This window comes from Bombina bombina, chromosome 6, assembly GCF_027579735.1.
Source record: "Bombina bombina isolate aBomBom1 chromosome 6, aBomBom1.pri, whole genome shotgun sequence".
In the NCBI taxonomy this organism is placed as follows: domain Eukaryota; kingdom Metazoa; phylum Chordata; class Amphibia; order Anura; family Bombinatoridae; genus Bombina; species Bombina bombina.
The window spans coordinates 161,192,754-161,212,441 of record NC_069504.1 but is presented as its reverse complement, the minus strand read 5'-3'; positions in this window follow the sequence as shown (position 1 = coordinate 161,212,441).

The following is a 19,688-nucleotide window of genomic DNA, read 5'->3' as shown; positions in this document are numbered from 1 at the left end:
ACACTGCAGAAAAGGGGTTTGAGGTTGCGGTGGGGGGAATTATAAAAAAAAGGGTTTTTTTTGGTACTGGCAGACAGCTGCCAGTGCCTAAAATAGCAGCAAAAGTCAGAGGGGGGAGGGTTAGAGAGCTGTTTGAGGCGGGTTCAGAGAGGTTGGAGGCTTTAACACTAGTATATTATATAAGACTCAATTATATACTGCACATATATTTGAATCTTGTAAGAAAAAAGGGGGTTATACATCTTACAGTATTTCAAATTATTTATATATTTTATTAAAATCAGAAAATAGCAAAAAATATACTTAACATGTGGTAAGGTACTTTTTTTTCTCTAATATTTATATGTAAACAGAATTTAGTTGCTCATTACTTACCACAAACATATATGTAATTCATCAAATTTAAAAAAACAAACAAACAAAAAAAACGCTTAATTTTATGGAGACATTTCTATTTTTTATATGTATCCAGAGCAATATTTATATATATATATATATATATATATATATATATACAGTATCTCAAAAAAGTGAGTACACCCCTTACATTTTTGTAAATATTTTATTATATCTTTTCATGTGACAACACTGAAGAAATTACACTTTGCTACAATGTAAAGTATGGAGTGTACAACCTGCATAACAGTGTAAATTTGATGTCCCCTCAAAATAACTCAACACACAGCTAATAATGTCTAAACCGTTGGCAACAAAAATGTCCAAATTGGGCCCAATTAGCCATTTTCTCTCCCCGGTGTCATGTGACTTATTAGTGTCACAAGGTCTCAGGTGTGAATGAGGAGCAGGTGTGTTAAATTTGGTGTTATCGCTCTCACACTCTCGCATACTGGTCACTGGAAGTTCAACATGGCACCTCATGGCAAAAAACTCTCTGAGGATCTGAAAAAAAGAATTGTTGCTCTACATAAAGATGGCCTAGGCTATAAGAAAATTGCCAAGACCCTGAAACTCAGCTGCAGCACGGTGGGCAAGACCATACAGTAGTTTCACAGGACAGGTTCCACTCAGAACAGGCCTCGCTATGGTCGACAAAGAAGTTGAGTGCACGTGCTCAGCGTCACATCCAGAGGTTGTCTTTAGGAAATAGACGTATGAGTGCTGCCAGCATTGCTGCAGAGGTTGAAGGGGTGGGGGGTCAGCCTGTCAGTGCTCAGACCATATGCCGCACACTGCATCAAATTAGTATGCATGGCTGTCATCCCAAAAGGAAGCCTCTTCTAAAGATGATGCACAAGAAAGCTCGCAAACAGTTTGCTGAAGACAAGCAGACTAAGGACATGGATTACAGGAACCATGTCCTGTGGTCCAATGAGACCAAGATAAACTTATTTGGTTCAGATGGTGTCAAGCGTGTGTGGTGGCAACCAGGTGAGGAGTACAAAGACAAGTGTGTCTTGCCTACAGTCAAGCATGGTGGTGGGAGTGTCATGGTCTGGGCCTGCATGAGTGCTACCAGCACTGGGGAGCTACAGTTCATTGAGGGAACCATGAATGCCAACATGTAATGTGACATACTGAAGTGGAGACTGGGCCGCAGGGCAATATTCCAACGTGATAACGACCCCAAACACACCTCCAAGACGACCACTTCCTTGCTAAAGAAGCTGAGGGTAAAGATGATGGACTGGCCCAGCATGTCTCCAGACCTAAACCCTATTGAGCATCTGTGGGGCATCCTCAAATGGAAGTTGGGGGAGCGCAAGGTCTCTAACATCCACCAGTTCCGTGATGTCATTATGGAGGAGTGGAAGAGGACTTCAGTGGCAACTTGTGAAGCTCTGGTGAACTCCATGCCCAAGAGGGTTAAGGCAGTGCTGGAAAATAATGGTGGCCCCACAAAATATTGACACTTTGGGCCCAATTTGAACATTTCCACTTATGGGTGTACTCACTTTTGTTGCAAACAGTTTAGACATTAATGGCTGTGTGTTGAGTTATTTGGAGGGGGCAGCAAATTTACACTGTTATACATGATGTACACTCACTACTTTACATTGTAGCAAAGTGTAATTTCTTCAGTGTTGTCACATAAAAGATATAATAAAATATTTAAAAAAAAATGTGAGGGGTGTACTCACTTTTGTGAGACACTGTATATATATATATATATATATATATATATATATATATTTATCAGTGACGTGCGGTGAGGTCAGAGACTGGTGAGGCTCTGGCTTTGATACGCCCAAGAAACACATATACACACATATATATATATATATATATGTGTGTCCATATGTGTGCCGTGACGTGCGGTGAGGTCAGAGACTGGTGAGGCTCTGGCTTTGATACGCCCAAGAAACACATATACACACATATATATATATATATATATATATATATGTGTCCATGATGTTATACTGCTAAATACACTCAGTGCTCCATATAGGGTGCATGCCTATCATTATGTGCCCATGTATGTGCAATGAGCATGTGCACATGGTGTCAATACTAATATTTCAATTCATTTTGCAGTGCAAAGTGCATGCCCAATCTACCTATTGATTTCTATGCCCCTTTTAATGTGTATCCTTTACTTTATTCGTTTTAGTTAGATAAAATTAATTTCATGTTTCCATATGGTCAGACATATAAGCTTGCAGAAACCAGCGTTAGCACATAAGTCAGGCCTTTTACAAGGCTCTTTGAATTGAGGTATCAGCCTTACCTATAAGTTTCAGCAGTGCTGACATATATTGCAGGCTGATGACAACTGATGGCTGTATAGAGGCACCCATTTACATTCCAGTTATCTTATTGGTAAACTTTACTGGGCATCCTAAAATTTTACAGTAAGTAGCTTGTGAAGTCTGTGCTATAAGTATCTCTGTCTGAGATTTCTACTACTTGATTATTGCAGCAGATGTTTTATAAGAGTATATTTTTTTACATTAAAAGAAATAAACACATTACTCTCTGCCTTGAATATCTTTTGACAACTGTTTAGTTTGAAATGATTTAAATAACCTAAAGCCATATTTGTGTGCTGAAACTGCCAAACACTCCCATTGGTTGGAGGTAAATACCTGAGAGGGTTCTCCATCTCATTAATATTTAAAATGTTCCAAGCTTGATATTTTTGCATGAAAGTTGTGTTTGGATAAATCTATCCTTACTAAACTGAAACAGTAACTCCATCTGACACATGAAAATGCAGTAACTTGAAAATTATGCCAGGTGTAAATAGTCCAATTTACAAAAAAATAAATAAGAAACATGAGGGAATACCAAGTCTTTAATTTTAACCAAGGGAGAAACAGGAAGCATTTCAAGTCTCCAGCACCATACAAGACATATGATATAGCCCAAAAGCTTGTCCACTTCCTCCCAGCCATCTAATTTCTTAAAAGAGTTTGCTTGCTTTGGCAAAAGTAAGCTTTCTGCTGGTTTTGGCAAAATACAAAAAAAAAAAGTTATCAAGCTCAAACAAATTACCTATTTTGGGAAGCTGAACATTTATTCCAGCAAAAAGGAAACTTTGGGTCAGAATTATTGTATGAGGTGTTAAGTCATATTTACAAAGGGGTTTTCTCTATATGTTTTTGTTGTGGCTTATATCTTTGGAATGGGTGAAAATTACTTATTTGGCTGACATGTGGCAGTCTATATTCACAAACACTCATACAGAATAGTTTAATTATTCAGTTATATATATATTTATGACAGCAACACAGCAATTTGTCAGTTACTCTATAGGGCTAAGTATTTCAAAGCTATATAGGTTGCATTAAAAAATCACAGAGCTTTAAAGCTCTAGGTCTTCAAAGTTAAACAAAAAATTACAAACATATATATAAAATTAATATAAAATTTGCAGTATACTTTTTATTTAATATATTGCAGGTTCTGCAATATTTTCCCTCCCTGGTAGTCTAGTGGGGGGAGCATTTGGTCTTCACCTCTGTCTGGCTGGCTCTCAGTGATGTGAGTCAGTGCATGATGCACTCTTTCACACTGAGAGCTGGAACAAGGAGGGGATCAATTTGTATGGTCCTCATCAGAAGAGGTGCAGACCAAATGCTCCCCCACTAGACTACCAGGGAGGGAATACTTTTTATTTAATACTGTATATTGCAGGTTCTGTAATATATTAAATAAAAAGTAAACTGCAAATTTGATAACTCTGTGTTGTTTAATGCAACCTATATAAGCTTTGAAATACTCAGGCCTATTGAGTAACTGACAAATTGCTGTTTTGCTGTCATAAATATATATATACCTGAATAATAACTATTCTGTGAGTGTTTGTGTATAATTATGTATAGACTGCCACATTTCAGCCAAATTAGTAATTTTTACCCATTCCACAACAAAAACATAGAAAACCCCTTTGTAAATATGATTTAACACCTTATACAATAATTCTGACCCAAAGTTTTTTAGCTGGAATAAATGTTCAGCTTTCCAATTTGTTTGAGCTTAATAACTTTTTTATTTTTTATTTTGCCAAAACCAGAAGAAAGCTTACTTTTGCCAAAGCAAGCAAACTCTTTTAAGTAGTCTGTGACTCACTGGCCAGACTTGGTGCACTGCTAGCTCGCAGCAGGGCTAAAGGTGGGGAAAAACATAGCCCATCATGCGACTCACAGTTCACACACACATCCTTACTTTAAACTTAGGCAGGGAGGGCAGGGGAGGACTTATAGGTGTTGCAGGCCTGTGGCTTTATTTTTAGCAAATCACCAGGAGAACATACATGACCGGCGTTCATTGGCTAAGAGGCTGCATTAGCGATGCCTCCTATATTAAGTTTTTAGCCGCGCTGCAGCACAAACCACCACCGGGTGGCGCAGCTGATTGGCTACAGATAGCAAAGCATGCTACAAGTCAACCCCTGTGCCTCTCTATTGCGCAATATAGTGGAAAAAAATAGAAAAAAAATGATTTTTTTATATTTTATTATTTTGTTTAAATTGATTTTTAAATAAAAAATGCCCCAAATGGCAGGTGCGGCAGTGCCTCACCTGCCTCCTATGACTGCACGTCACTTTGGTTTGATCAGGCTAAAAAAAGTTTACAAGATTATAAAAGATCAAACTAATAAATAAAAAAAGATATTTTTCATGAACCAAACTTTCTAGGCTCTCAAAGTATGGTGGTGTTTTGTGATAGATATATGTTGCCATTTACACCAATTACATTATTGATGTACTTGACAGATTTAGTAAGAAAATGTCACAAGTCTGCTAGAAAAAAATGAGTAAGTAATGAATACTAGTGACTAAGTAATTCTAGTTATAAAGATGGATATTGGGTTACGGTCAACACTTATGAGCAGGTTCTATCTTCTGTTTTTAAATTGAGCAATAAAGTATTTATGATTGATATATATAATATTGTATACATTTTTAGTATAGACAAAAACAGTTTATTAATGTATTATATGCTTTACATAATATAGTTAAACTGTAAAGAAAGAAGAATCTAATGGAAACAGCTTCTTTTCTGGAACTAAATTCAAATTATTTCTATTGATTTGCTTAAAATCACTAACTGTGTAAACCTAAGGGTTGCTGGACGACTGACATAATTTTGCCAGCTGGCTGTATATAATAAACAAGCATGGTTTTCTGTTTTTCACTTAAACTAATTTACAATTCCTGGATGTATATAAGTAAAGGTCAATTGCTTAAATATATATAAATCTACCTAATTACCCTATAAACCCCTAATCCGCCAACCTCCCACAACGCAATCTACCTATTAGCACTATTAACCCCTAATCTGCCAACCCCCCACAATGCAAAGTATTAATCTAATCACTAAGCCACCTAACCTAACACCCCTTAAATTAAGGTACAAAAAAGCAATGGGTTACCTGTGCAGCAAAGGCTAAACACCGCAAGCTGTGAGAAGGTAAAAACAGACTTTTATTTGTATATCCTTAAAAAATGACAGGGTACAGCAGGGCTCAAGTGGAACCCGAAACAAACTGTCCGACACGTTTCCTGCCCGTAGACACTTCGTCAGGGCCTAAATTAATCCCAATTAATTACAATGACATAAAATAAAATAAAAACTACCTTAAAAAATTAATAAAAATTAACAAAAATAAAAAATCCTATCTTTAAATAAAAAAAACACCCTAAGTTTACATAAAAAAAAACCAAAAAAACTAAGGCCTAGATTTAGAGTTTGGCGGTAGCCGTGAAAACCAGCGTTAGAGGCTCCTAACGCTGGTTTTAGGCTACCGCCGGTATTTGGAGTCACTGAAAATAGGGTCTAACGCTCACTTTTCAGCCGCGACTTTTCCATACCGCAGATCCCCTTACGTAAATTACGTATCCTATCTTTTCAATGGGATCTTCCTAACTCCGGTATTTAGAGTCGTTTCTGAAGTGAGCGTTAGAGCTCTAACGACAAAACTCCAGCCGCAGAAAAAAAGCAGGAGTTAAGAGCTTTCTGGGCTAACGCCGGTTCATAAAGCTCTTAACTACTGTACCCTAAAGTACACTAACACCCATAAACTACCTATGTACCCCTAAACTGAGGTCCCCCCACATCGCCGCCACTCGTTTTTTTTTTTAACCCCTAATCTTCCGACCGCAAAGCGCCGCCAGCTAAGTTATCCCCTATGTACCCCTAATCTGCTGCCCCTAACCCCGCCGACCCCTGTATTATATTTATTAACCCCTAACCTGCCCCCCACAACGTCGCCGCCAGCTACTTACAATAATTAACCCCTAATCTGCCGACCGCAAAGCGCCGCCACCTACATTATAGCTATGTACCCCTAATCTGCTGCCCCTAACACCGCCGACCCCTATATTATATTTATTAACCCCTAATCTGCCCCCCTCAACGTCGCCGACACCTGCCTACACTTATTAACCCCTAATCTGCCGAGCGGACCTGAGCGCTACTATAATAAAGTTATTAACCCCTAATCCTCCTCACTAACCCTATCATAAATAGTATTAACCCCTAATCTGCCCTCCCTAACATCGCCGACACCTAACTTCAATTATTAACCCCTAATCTGCCGACCGGAGCTCACCGCTACTATAATAAATGGATTAACCCCTAAAGCTAAGTCTAACCCTAACACTAACACCCCCCTAAGTTAAATATAATTTAAATCTAACGAAATTAATTATCTCTTATTAAATAAATTATTCCTATTTAAAGCTAAATACTTACCTGTAAAAGAAATCCTAATATAGCTACAATATAAATTATAATTATATTGTAGCTATTTTAGGATTAATATTTATTTTACAGGCAACTTTGTATTTATTTTAACCAGGTACAATAGCTATTAAATAGTTAAGAACTATTTAATAGTTACCTAGTTAAAATAATAACAAAATTACCTGTAAAATAAATCCTAACCTAAGTTATAATTAAACCTAACCCTATCAATAAATTAATTAAATAAAATACCTACAATTACCTACAATAAAACCTAACACTACACTATCAATAAATAAATTAAATACAATTCCTACAAATAACTACATTTAAATAAACTAACTAAAGTACAAAAAATAAAAAAGAACTAAGTTACAAAAAATAAAAAAATATTTACAAACATCAGAAAAATATTACAACAATTTTAAACTAATTACACCTACTCTAAGCCCCCTAATAAAATAACAAAGACTCCCAAAATAAAAAAATGCCCTACCCTATTCTAAATTAATAAAGTTAAAAGCTCTTTTACCTTACCAGCCCTGAACAGGGCCCTTTGCGGGGCATGCCCCAAGAAAATCAGCTCTTTTGCCTGTAAAAAAAAACATACAATACCCCCCCAACATTACAACCCACCACCCACATACCCCTAATCTAACCCAAACCCCCCTTAAATAAACCTAACACTAAGCCCCTGAAGATCTTCCTACCTTGTCTTCACCTCAACAGGTATCACCGATCCGTCCTGGCATCCGGTGCTGAAGAGGTCCAGAAGAGGCTCCAAAGTCTTCCTCCTATCCGGCAAGAAGAGGACATCCGGACCGGCAAACATCTTCATCCAAGCGGCATCTTCTATCTTCTTCCATCCGGTGCGGAGCGGGTCCATGTTGAAGCAGCCGACGCGGATCCATCCTCTTCTTTCGGCGTCTCCCGATGAATGACGGTTCCTTTAAGGGACGTCATCCAAGATGGCGTCCCTCGAATTCCGATTGGCTGATAGGATTTCGGCGTCTCCCGACGAATGACGGTTCCTTTAAGGGACGTCATCCAAGATGGCGTCCCTCGAATTCCGATTGGCTGATAGGATTCTATCAGCCAATCGGAATTAAGGTAAGAATATTCTGATTGGCTGATGGAATCAGCCAATCAGAATCAAGTTCAATCCGATTGGCTGATCCAATCAGCCAATCAGATTGAGCTCGCATTCTATTGGCTGATCGGAACAGTTCTTAACTATTTAATAGCTATTGTACCTGGTTAAAATAAATACAAAGTTGCCTGTAAAATAAATATTAATCCTAAAATAGCTACAATGTAATTATAATTTATATTGTAGCTATATTAGGATTTATTTTACAGGTAAGTATTTAGCTTTAAATAGGATTAATTTATTTAATAAGAGTTAATTTATTTCGTTAGATAAAAATTATATTTAACTTAGGGGGGTGTTAGTGTTAGGGTTAGACTTAGCTTTAGGGGTTAATCCATTTATTATAGTAGCGGTGAGCTCCGGTCGGCAGATTAGGGGTTAATAATTGAAGTTAGGTGTCGGCGATGTTAGGGAGGGCAGATTAGGGGTTAATACTATTTATGATAGGGTTAGTGAGGCGGATTAGGGGTTAATAACTTTATTATAGTAGCGCTCAGGTCCGCTCGGCAGATTAGGGGTTAATAAGTGTAGGCAGGTGTCGGCGACGTTGAGGGGGGCAGATTAGGGGTTAATAAATATAATATAGGGGTCGGCGGTGTTAGGGGCAGCAGATTAGGGGTACATAGGGATAATGTAAGTTGCGGCGGTTTATGGAGCGGCAGATTAGGGGTTAATAATATAATGCAGGGGTCAGCGATAGCGGGGGCGGCAGATTAGGGGTTAATAAGTGTAAGGTTAGGGGTGTTTAGACTCGGGGTACATGTTAGAGTGTTAGGTGCAGACGTAGGAAGTGTTTCCCCATAGCAAACAATGGGGCTGAACGCTGCTTTTTTGCAGGTGTTAGGTTTTTTTTCAGTTCAAACAGCCCTATTGTTTCCTATGGGGGAATCGTGCACAAGCACGTTTTTGAGGCTGGCCGCGTCCGTAAGCAACTCTGGTATCGAGAGTTGCATTTGCGGTAAAAATGCTCTACGCTCCTTTTTTGGAGCCTAACGCAGCATTTTTTTGGACTCTCGATACCAGAGTTATTTTTATGGTGCGGCCAGAAAAAAGCCCGCGTAGCTAACGCACCCCCTTGGCCGCCAAACTCCAAATCTAGCTGTAAGATTAAATTAAAATAAGAATCTAATTTTACAAAAAATAAAAAAATCTAAGATTACAGAAAAAAATAAATGAAATTATTCAAAATATTTTTTTAAATCTAATCTAATACCCCTATAAAAACAAAAAAGCCAACCAAAATAAAAACACCCCTTAATCTAACACTAAACTACCAATAGTGCTTAAAAGGGCCTTTTGTGGGGCATTGCCCTGAAGAAATCAACTCTTTTACATTAAAAAATACAAATTAACTCCTAACAGTATACCCCCCAAATTAAAAAAGACCTAACTCTAAAAAAATCTAATCTACCCATTGCCCCTAAAGAGGCATTTGTATGGACATTGCCCGTAAAAGTACAATCAGCTCTTTTGCTGCCCATTAAAAAATAAAAAAGCGATCATCTAAAAAAAAAACACCCCCCAAAAAACTAAAGAAGCTAACACCAACCCCAAAAAATGTACTCACCATTCCTGAAGTCCTGGCATCCATGTTCTTACAGGCAGAGCAAAGTCTTCATCCAGGCGGCGAAAATCTTCTTCCAGGGCAGCACCAACTTCCATCTTCATCCAGGTGGCGCAGAGGCAGAGAGGAGCCAATAGGATTTAAGTAGCTCTCATCCTATTGGCTGATTTGAAATTTTCAGCCAATAGGAATGCAAGGTACCCCAATATAAAAGGGGTACCTTGCATTCAATCTTCAGTGTGCGGCAGATGATCGCATGAAGAGGAGCCTCCACGTTGGATGTCTGCGCGGCCGCCGATCCTGCTCCGCACCGCCGTTGCTCCGTGCAACTGGGATTAAAAAAGAAGATGGTCCCACGCTGGATGAAGATTTTCGCCGCCTGGGTGAAGACTTTGCCTGGAAGAAGACGGATGTCCGGACTTCAGGAATGATGAGTACATTTTTTGGGGTTAGTGTTAGTTTTTTTGGGGTGTTTTTTTTAGATTAAAGGGACATGAAACCCACATTTTTTCTTTAATAATTCAGAAAGAGAATATAATTTTAAACAATTTTCTACTTTACTTATATTACCTAATTTGTTTTATTCTCTTGGTATAATTTGTTGAAGGAGCAGCAATGCAATAATGGTTTGTAACTGAACACATGTGTGAGCCAATCACAATCAACATATATATGCAGCCAACAATCAACAGCTAGAATCTAGGTTCTGTGCTGTTCCTGAGCTTGTCTAGATAAATATTTCAGCAAAGAATAACAAGAGAAGGAAGAAAATTAAATAATAGAAGTTAATTGGAAAGTTGTTGAAACTTGTATTCTCTATCTGAATCATGAAATCTTTTTTGGGGTTTCATGTCCCTTTAAGGCTATTTTTTTTTAAAATGGGCAGCAAAAGATATAATTGCCCTTATGTGGGCAATGCCCATACAAATGTCCCTTTAGGGGCAATGGGTAGATTAGATTTTTAGATAGATCTTTTTTTTTTGGGGGGGGGGGGGTTGGGTGATTTACTGTTAGGGGGGACTTTGTAATTTTTCTGAGCAATGCCCTACAAAAGGCCCATTTAAGGGCTATTGGTAGTTTAGTGTTAGATTGGGGGTGTTTTTATTTTTGGGGTAGGTTTTTTGTTTTTATAGGGGTATTAGATTAGGTTTTAAAAAAAATATTTTGGATAATTTTGTTTATTTTTTTCTGTAATTTTTTTTGTAATATTAGATTTTTGTTATTTTAATTTAATCTTATTTTTTTAAATTTTTTATGTAAACTTAGTTTTCTCTATCGAAGTTTCAAGTTTATCTTCTAACTAATCTTCGAGACTGAAGTTTAGACTTTTTTCATAATTTTATTACAAGGACAGAGAATTAAATTTTGCTAGTTTAATGCAAAAATAAATCAGTCTGTCAGGAGATGTGGAATGGTATTAATAGGTTCAAAGTAGAACTGACAAAAAGTAATATCAGAGGACCAATCAGCCGCATTCAAAATATCTTGCAAGGCGACCAATTTTCAAAAGGCCTTGGAAGCAGCTGCACCACTAATAGAATGTGAGGAAAAAGAATCATCCACACCTCCCTGGGACATGACCCATCTCACCAGGCAACAGAGGTAGACGATAGAGGAGACTAAGGAGGTGCATAAGAAAGTAAAAGTTGCTTAGAAGAAGAGTTGTGTCTAAGGGGCCTATCTATTAAGCTCCGTAAGGCTCTCCAGAAACACCAGTTATGAAGCAGCGGTCTAAAGACCTCTGCTCCATAACCCTGTCCGTCTGCTCTGATGAGGCGGACAGGAATCGCCGCAATTCAACCTGATCGAGTACGTTTGGGTTGATTGACACCACCCTGCTCGCAGCCGATTGGTCGCGAGTCTGCAGGGGGCAGCGTTGCACCAGCAGCTCTTGTGAGCTGCTGGTTCAATGCTGAATATGGAGAGCGTATTGCTCTCCGCATTCAGTGATGTCTGTCGTACCTGATCCGCACTGTCGGATCAGGTACGACAGACATTTGTTAAATAGGCCTCAATATGTTAAAGTTCTAGATTCATATTCTTTAAGGCATAAGGCAACACATAAAGAAGGTTGATCAGAAAAATTTGTAAAGTAAAAGGAAGAAGATAGATAGAGATTTTGTTCTACAAGTTATGTGAAAAATAACATCTTGGGGAGAAAACATTTTTAAATCATAATCGATAGATTTAACATCAGATACACACTTGCATGAAAGTAAACATAATAGTTGCTAATTTAACAGTAAGTTGTTTTAATGACAAATTTTCATCTGAGGGCTGTTTACCCTGGAGGGCTCTGTGTCTGTGTCTGGAAGGCTGTATACTATTGTTTGCACTGGCAAGTTCTCTAGCGCCCCCTGCCTTCCAGCAGCAAACAGTTAACTAATTAGCAGACTAAATAAACTGCTTCCTGCCATTGCCTGTATATTGGAGTCCTTGTGTTCCTGGGTGCTTTATCTCTTGCTGCTATGTCATTACTTAACCTTTGCTTGTCTTTTGGATTATCCTTGCCTGCCCTGACCTCTCGACTGTGTTTGACTTATCTTTTGGCTTGTGATTCTGTGCCTGCATCTGCTCCTCTGGTATCTGACCTCTGGCTATCCTTGACCACTGCTTTGTGCCCTCCTGTATTGGTACCTCTTCGGCTCATCTGGTTCACCAACCTGTGCCTGCCTGACCATTCTCTTAGCTTCCTTTATTTTGCTATCTGAGATGTGAGTGTTTCTCTTATTTGCATTCTATTACATTCCCTGAGCTTAAGTACTGGAATTCTCGTCCTGGGTATTATCCAGCATGATAGGACAGTGTTATCACTTCTCAGCCACTGGCTCCTATTCCAGACAGACAGTTACTACAACCCTTACAGGAAGATGACTCATAGATTTCAGGGGACTTCCGTAGAATGTGTGTCTACATTCCTATTCTATCTCTTATAAGTAACATCGTTAATATCAGAATCTGAGTCAGAGGAAATATTTATGTTAGTATTATTACAATCAGATGCTCTGTTGTCTGAACTAGGCAGACGTGAAGATCCTTTTTTCAATTTTCTTATGAGTAAGTTAAATGGCTTTATTAGATAAATGCTTCCTCTTTTGGGTAGCTTTTTATGTGTCTCAGGCTGATGAGCAGAGGACAAAACAGACTTAAATAGTTGTTTCCTCTTTCTCTTCCAGCTTGCTTGGATAGGTTCAGGATCAGCAATGCCTTACTGGGAGCTAGTTGCTTATTGGTTGCTGCACATATATGACTCTTGTTATTGACTCACTAGATATGTTCAACTAGCTCCCAGTGGTGCATTGCTGCTACTCCAACCAGGGATACCAACAGAATGAAGCAAATTTGGTAATATAAGTACATTTAAACAAAATATTGTTATATACTTTATCTAAATCTTGAAAGAAAAATTGAGTTCCATGTCCCTTTAATAAATGAAGTGCATTGTCTGGATGGGGCAGTTACTAGTTGTCAGTTCTGAGGCTTATTTTGTTTAATATATTTATCAGTGATTATGATAAAGGGCTCCATTTGAATGTGTCTCTGCAGGTGATGCAACATTTTGTAACAGAGTTTATGAATCAAATAAGAATTGATATGAAACAATTGGATGACTGGGCAAGTCACTGAGATCTAAAGCTCCATATAAAACAGTGCAAAATTATACATTTATTAAAGAAAATTCCAAAGGTTGATTACAGACTTTTTGAAACCTTACCAGCTGTTACCAAAGAGAATCAGAACTTGGGAATTATTATTTTGGATAATCTGATATGTGGGAAATAGTGCAGTAGTGCAGCAGGTAAGGCTAGTAGATAACTGTTTTGTATAGGAAGGGGTATAAGCAGCAGAAAAAAGAAAGCTTCTTATGCCACTATTTTTGAATATTGTGTACAGCTCTGAAAGCCACATTTCCAAAAGGATATAAACATACTGTAATCTGTTTAAAGTCTGGCTACTAAAATAATATATGGCTTAAAAATGAAAATATACAAAGATAGACTTGTTGACCTAAATATGTAGAGCTTAGAAGAGATAAGGGAGAGAGGTGACAGGATGGAAACATTTCAGCATAATAATAGATTCAATAAAGCGGATGTTGAAAATATTTTTCACAAAAAGAGCATGATCATGATCTCATTGCAGAAGTACCTTTACAGAAAGGGCTACTTCATAGAATTAAAGGGACAGTCAACACCAGAAGTTTTGTTGTGTAAAACGATAAATAATCCCTTAATTACCCATTCCCCAGTTTTGCATAACCAACACAGTTATAATAATAAACGTTTTACCACTGTGATTACCTTGTAGCTAAGCCTCAGCAAACTGCCCCCTTATTTCAGTTCTTTTGACAGACTTGCATTTTAGCCAATCAGAGCTGTCTCCATGGTAAATTCATGTGCATGAGCTCAATGTTATCTATATGAAACACGTGAACTAATGCCCTCTAGTGGTGAAAAACTATCAAAATGCATTTAGATTAGAGGCGGCCTTCAAGGTCTAAGAAATTAGCATATGAACCTCCTAGGTTTAGCTTTCAACTAAGAATACCAAGAGAACAAAGCAAAATTGGTGATAAAAGTAAATTGGAAAGTTGTTTAAAATTACATGCCCTATTTGAATCATGAAAGTTCATTTTGGACTTGACTGTCCCTTTAACTTCACATATAGGTAGTAAAAACAGACAGTGTGTGGGGATTTCAAGATTGTTGCAATATATACAAATTAAAGTTCCACTGACAATTAAATATGGGCTGACTTGATGGGTCCATGGTTGTTATATTCAATCAAAATCTTTATTTCTATTAACAAGTTTTGGTATAAATTTTCTCCAAAAAAGTTCCTGTAAAGGAATTCTCACTAATATGTGTGCCCAATATAAAATATTATGTCAACTCTGAAAAAAATAAACTCACTATATAATTCTTTGTTTTTACAATTGTAACCTTTAATTGAAGATTTTAGCTGACAAATGTGCCCTTTTCTTATCGTGGAATTTCATGGTTATACATTTGTAACAGACATAGAACATTCAATACAATATAAGATTGACAAGATGGAGAATTTCATAACTTGTGCAGACTGCAAATAGAATTCAGTTTTTCTCAAGAGACAAACTGCAGGTCCTGATTATATTTAAAGGAGGACAAATTACAATGATATATATATATATATATATATATATATATATATATATATATATATATATATAGCAGTAGGAAAGGAAGGCACTCACTGGGTCTTTATCGTAAAAATAAACAATTTTAATACGCATTAAAATTGTTTATTTGACTATAAAGACTCCGTGAGTGCCTTCCTTTCCTGCTGCATGAACATTTGAAGCACACCCTGGGCACCGCGGGTGAATTAGGCCCTGATATACATTCACCAGGACTGGTTTAGCCTCTTTGATATTATATATATATATATATATATATATATATATATTTTGATAGATAGTCCAGGATGAACTGTTTTCTTTGTTACAAACACACACAAATTTCACAGAGCTTGGTGTCCTTTAACAGACCACCAAATACTTCCCTGTAGTCTGGAGTGCTGTAGCAGTGGTGGATCAAACCGTTCTACACTGTAAAGCACAAAAAGAGCAGGCACTACGGAGTGTTAATGATAAAATCCTCAAATGTTATTAAAAAATAGCCAAAGATAAAAACATATCCAACAGACATAGTGGATGGCTGTGATATCGGAAGGCTGACGCGTTTCACACCCCATAGTGGTGCTTATTCATAGACTAATCCTTCATAGCCATAATGCCCTATTTATATACAGCATAGTAGAATTTGACCCTTTAGTTGCATACGTTAAAACAACATATTTATAAACAATATTAACATATCACAGTCATAGACATAATAGTATATGATAGATTACTTATAAGATACCTTCGGTTATTGTTAATTTAGGAAAAATATATATTTTTTATGACCAAAAAGCGTGCACATCTTATACATTCAAAGTGCGAACCCTATGGCACATAATTATGCTAAATGATTCAGATTCTTTTAATCAAATGAACACTTTAGTGCTAAAGATAAAGCTGCAATATAGTTAATTTGCTTTGTATTCCTTATCACATTGTTCTTAATCGTCCAAATAATGATAATCACAAGAAAACAGCAACAATGAAAAAAATGCATATTTGCATATCTGCTAAAAAAGAATCTGAAATGATTTAGCATAATGTTGTGCCAAAGGGTGCGCACTTTGAATGTATAAGATGTATAAGATATATACATATACATTTGTTTCCCTAAATTAACAATAACCAAAGTTATCTTATAAGTAATCTGTCATAAACTATAATGTCTATAATATGTTTATATTGTTTTTAAATATTAGACTTGTGCGAGGCGGAAAAATTTGTTTCGGTTCGTTTGGACCAATTCGGATGTTTTCGAATTTTGTTATCGGATCGATTCGAATTCGAATACATTTGAACACATTCGTTTCGGATTCATTCAGATTCATTCGGATGTGAATAAATTCGGATGTATTCAGATGTATTCGGTTCAGATTCGATTTGTAAGTTCGGTATGTGTTAGGTTGGATGTGCTGTGTATTAGACTGTAGTATTATGTACTGTAATATTAGGTGTAACCCATAGCAGAGTGATATAACCTAATATATTGTACAATACTAGTGTAATTGTGATTAGTTCATGGCCATCGTAATGTAACAAATAAATCCAAACTAATTTGGATTTATTCGTTAGTTTTGTTGCTTTGGTAATTTGGAAATTCTAATAGATCCGAAGCTCTGAATTTGACAAATTTGTCCGAATTTCGATTCGGAACTAAACGAAACACACATGTCTATGAAATATGTTGTTGTTTACATATGCAACTAAAGGGTTAAATGGTCCTATGTTGTAGGGCATTATGGCTATTAAGGATTAGTCTATGAATAAGCCCCACTAAGGGTTGCGAAATGCATCAAACTTCTTATATTACAGCCATCCACCATGTCTGTTTGATATGTTTTTATGGTTGGCTATTTTTGAAAATAAAATGTAAGGATTTTCTCATGCACACCGCGCAGTGCCTGCTTTTTTTGTGCTTTGAACTGTTTCTTGCTACGTTCCTTTTTCATTGTCATTTCAGAAAAATAGTACCTAGTAAACAGAGTTACGGCAACAAAATGTGTCTGGCAAATGTCAGTTTAAGAATATTGAAATTTGACACATTGCTTTAAAGGGACATGAAACCCAACATGTTTCTTTCATGTTTAAGATGGAGCACTATATGACAGCAGTTTTGCAAGAATGCTATCCATTTGCAAGAGCACTAAATGGCAGCACTGTTTCCTGACATGTAATGCTCCAGATGCCTACCTAGGTATCTCTTCAACAAAGAATACCATGGGAACAAAGCAAATTTTATAATAACAGTATATTGGAAACTTTTTTTTAAATGTCTATGCTCTATCTGAATAACAAATAAAAAATATCCCTTTAATTGCTTTTAACACTACAAGGAAATTATATATTGTACCTCTGAAAATATGAATAATTTCGTAGTCTTTAAAGAAAAGCTATGTAACCAAGAATGTGCAGCTCAGTGGGGTGGAAGAGACAGGTACCAAAGTGTTAATTTTCAATTGCACTCTATGGCTGACATTTATCAACTGCCGGAAGGGCAGTGTTCGCTCATGCGAACCGGTCTGCCAGGGATCACAAAATGCCCGTATTTAACTGTGCACTATCATTTTCTTGTGCAATGCTGCCCCCTTCTAGTGCTAGCAAAATGGTGTGTGAGTAGGGGGTTGTCAATCACCACTGGTTGATTTAATCCGCCCGCTAATAGCTGACGTACTTTTTAGGAAGCTGTGGTCTAACTTGCAGCGATTGGCCCCCAGAGCAGCATACGCAGCTTGATAAATGGGGACCTAAGTATCTGTTTTGTTATAGACAGAGAGATAAGATACGGAAGCCTTTGTACATAGAGGAATAGATAAGGTAAGAATGTTTGCACTTTCTGCAAACTCAGCCCATTGAAATGGATTGCATTTCAATTAGCAAAAATTATTATTTCATGTACAAAATAAACAAAAAGGAACAATGCCCAATATATTTTATACTCTGCAGCTGGTATAATTAATTTGAAACACATTGGGCGTGATATTTTTCTCCCCGCAATCGTGAAAACTAGAGATAAGCTTTTTGCGCTAGTCGGTTGCCTTCAGATTGCATGTTCCAAAAACAAAATTATTTTGTGCTAGCATTAATCTGAATACCACAAAATGCTTGTATTCGTGTGCATGTATTTCCCCATAGAAATCAAAAGAAAAAAAAAGTGGAAAAAAAACTAAAACCCGAGATCGTGCAAACACCTAAAGCATTTCCAAATTCCCCATAGAAGTCAAAGGAGAAAAAAAAGTTTTTGAAAAAATAACATTGCACAAACAACATAGCATATGTTCATTAGCAAATGTGAAATATTTACAGTAAATACTTAGTTAAAATCATGTTTATCATGTTTTTCTACTTAATGGCAAATGGCTCTAATGCACTTATATACTGTATATGTTTATATATGTGTACATATATATTAATGGTTTTATATGTGTATATATGACTGTAAATACATATATACACATATAAATACATTAATATATATGTACACATATATAAATATATATACATACAAATACATCTTTAGCAATGTATATGTACGGTATGTGTCTCAATGGTAAAGCCCTTTGCCTGCCTTTTTTTCTAACACCCGAGATCTCATATCTTTGAGCCTTTATAACTTTTTTGTTCAATTTTTTTAAAATAATTTTTATTAGACAGTGTATGAGTGTAAGTGTTTTGTGCAACTTTTTAGATTTGGAAAATAGTTAACCACAGCTCAGAGATTGCGGTAAGGATTGAAGCGTAAATGGCGCTAGCGACGTGTAGCAAACCAATCAGCAAGCGCTACCCAGGTGCTGAACCAAAACAGGACCGGCTTTTAACCTTATGTCCCAGGTTTTTTCAAATAAAGATAACAAGAGAATGAGGAAAAATGTATAATATGAGTAAAGTAGAAAGTTGTTTAAAATTGCATGCTCTATCTCAGGGGTATCAAACTCAATGTATTTGCGCTCATGGGTGGCGCTTGAACAGAGTAAGTTCTATATATACTAGGAAGTGGAAGTGACATTTACTCAAGTAGTAATGCATGGTGGGAGTTGTAGCCCACAACAGACGTACACAGTTGTCTATATTTATCTTTTGAGTGCCAAGTGAAGTGATCATTCTGGAACTGTATAACAATGACAAAGTATATATATATATATGCAATATTCATATTTAATAAACTGTTATTCTGTGTATTTATTGAAAATATTTCACATCCCAATGTCCTTCACATAGGGGAATATGTTCTAAGAATTTTTAAATAGATATTCCTATATATCTGTTTATATCTATACCTACTGTATATATAATCATTTAGATATATGTCAAATACCATCAACTATATTTAGAAATATTTATTTATGAATAAATAGAACATATTCCTTTTTTTTCCTTTCAATTTCTTTTTATTAAGAATCCAAAAAAAGAGGTAACACAGGTTTCAGTACAACTACAAAAAACAATCAGAATGTTTCAACAATATGTAATCAACTGTATAGTTTGGATTCAATTCTTAACATTTTAAAAAATAAACATATATGATAACAACAACAAAAAGTCTCTATGTCTCATTCATTTTTACAAGTTATGATATGATGTAAACCATCTGTTCTCCTGAGTCTCAGAAAAAATGCTAAATTCCTTGAATTGCCTGTGACTCAATAAACGGATCTCTATTTTCC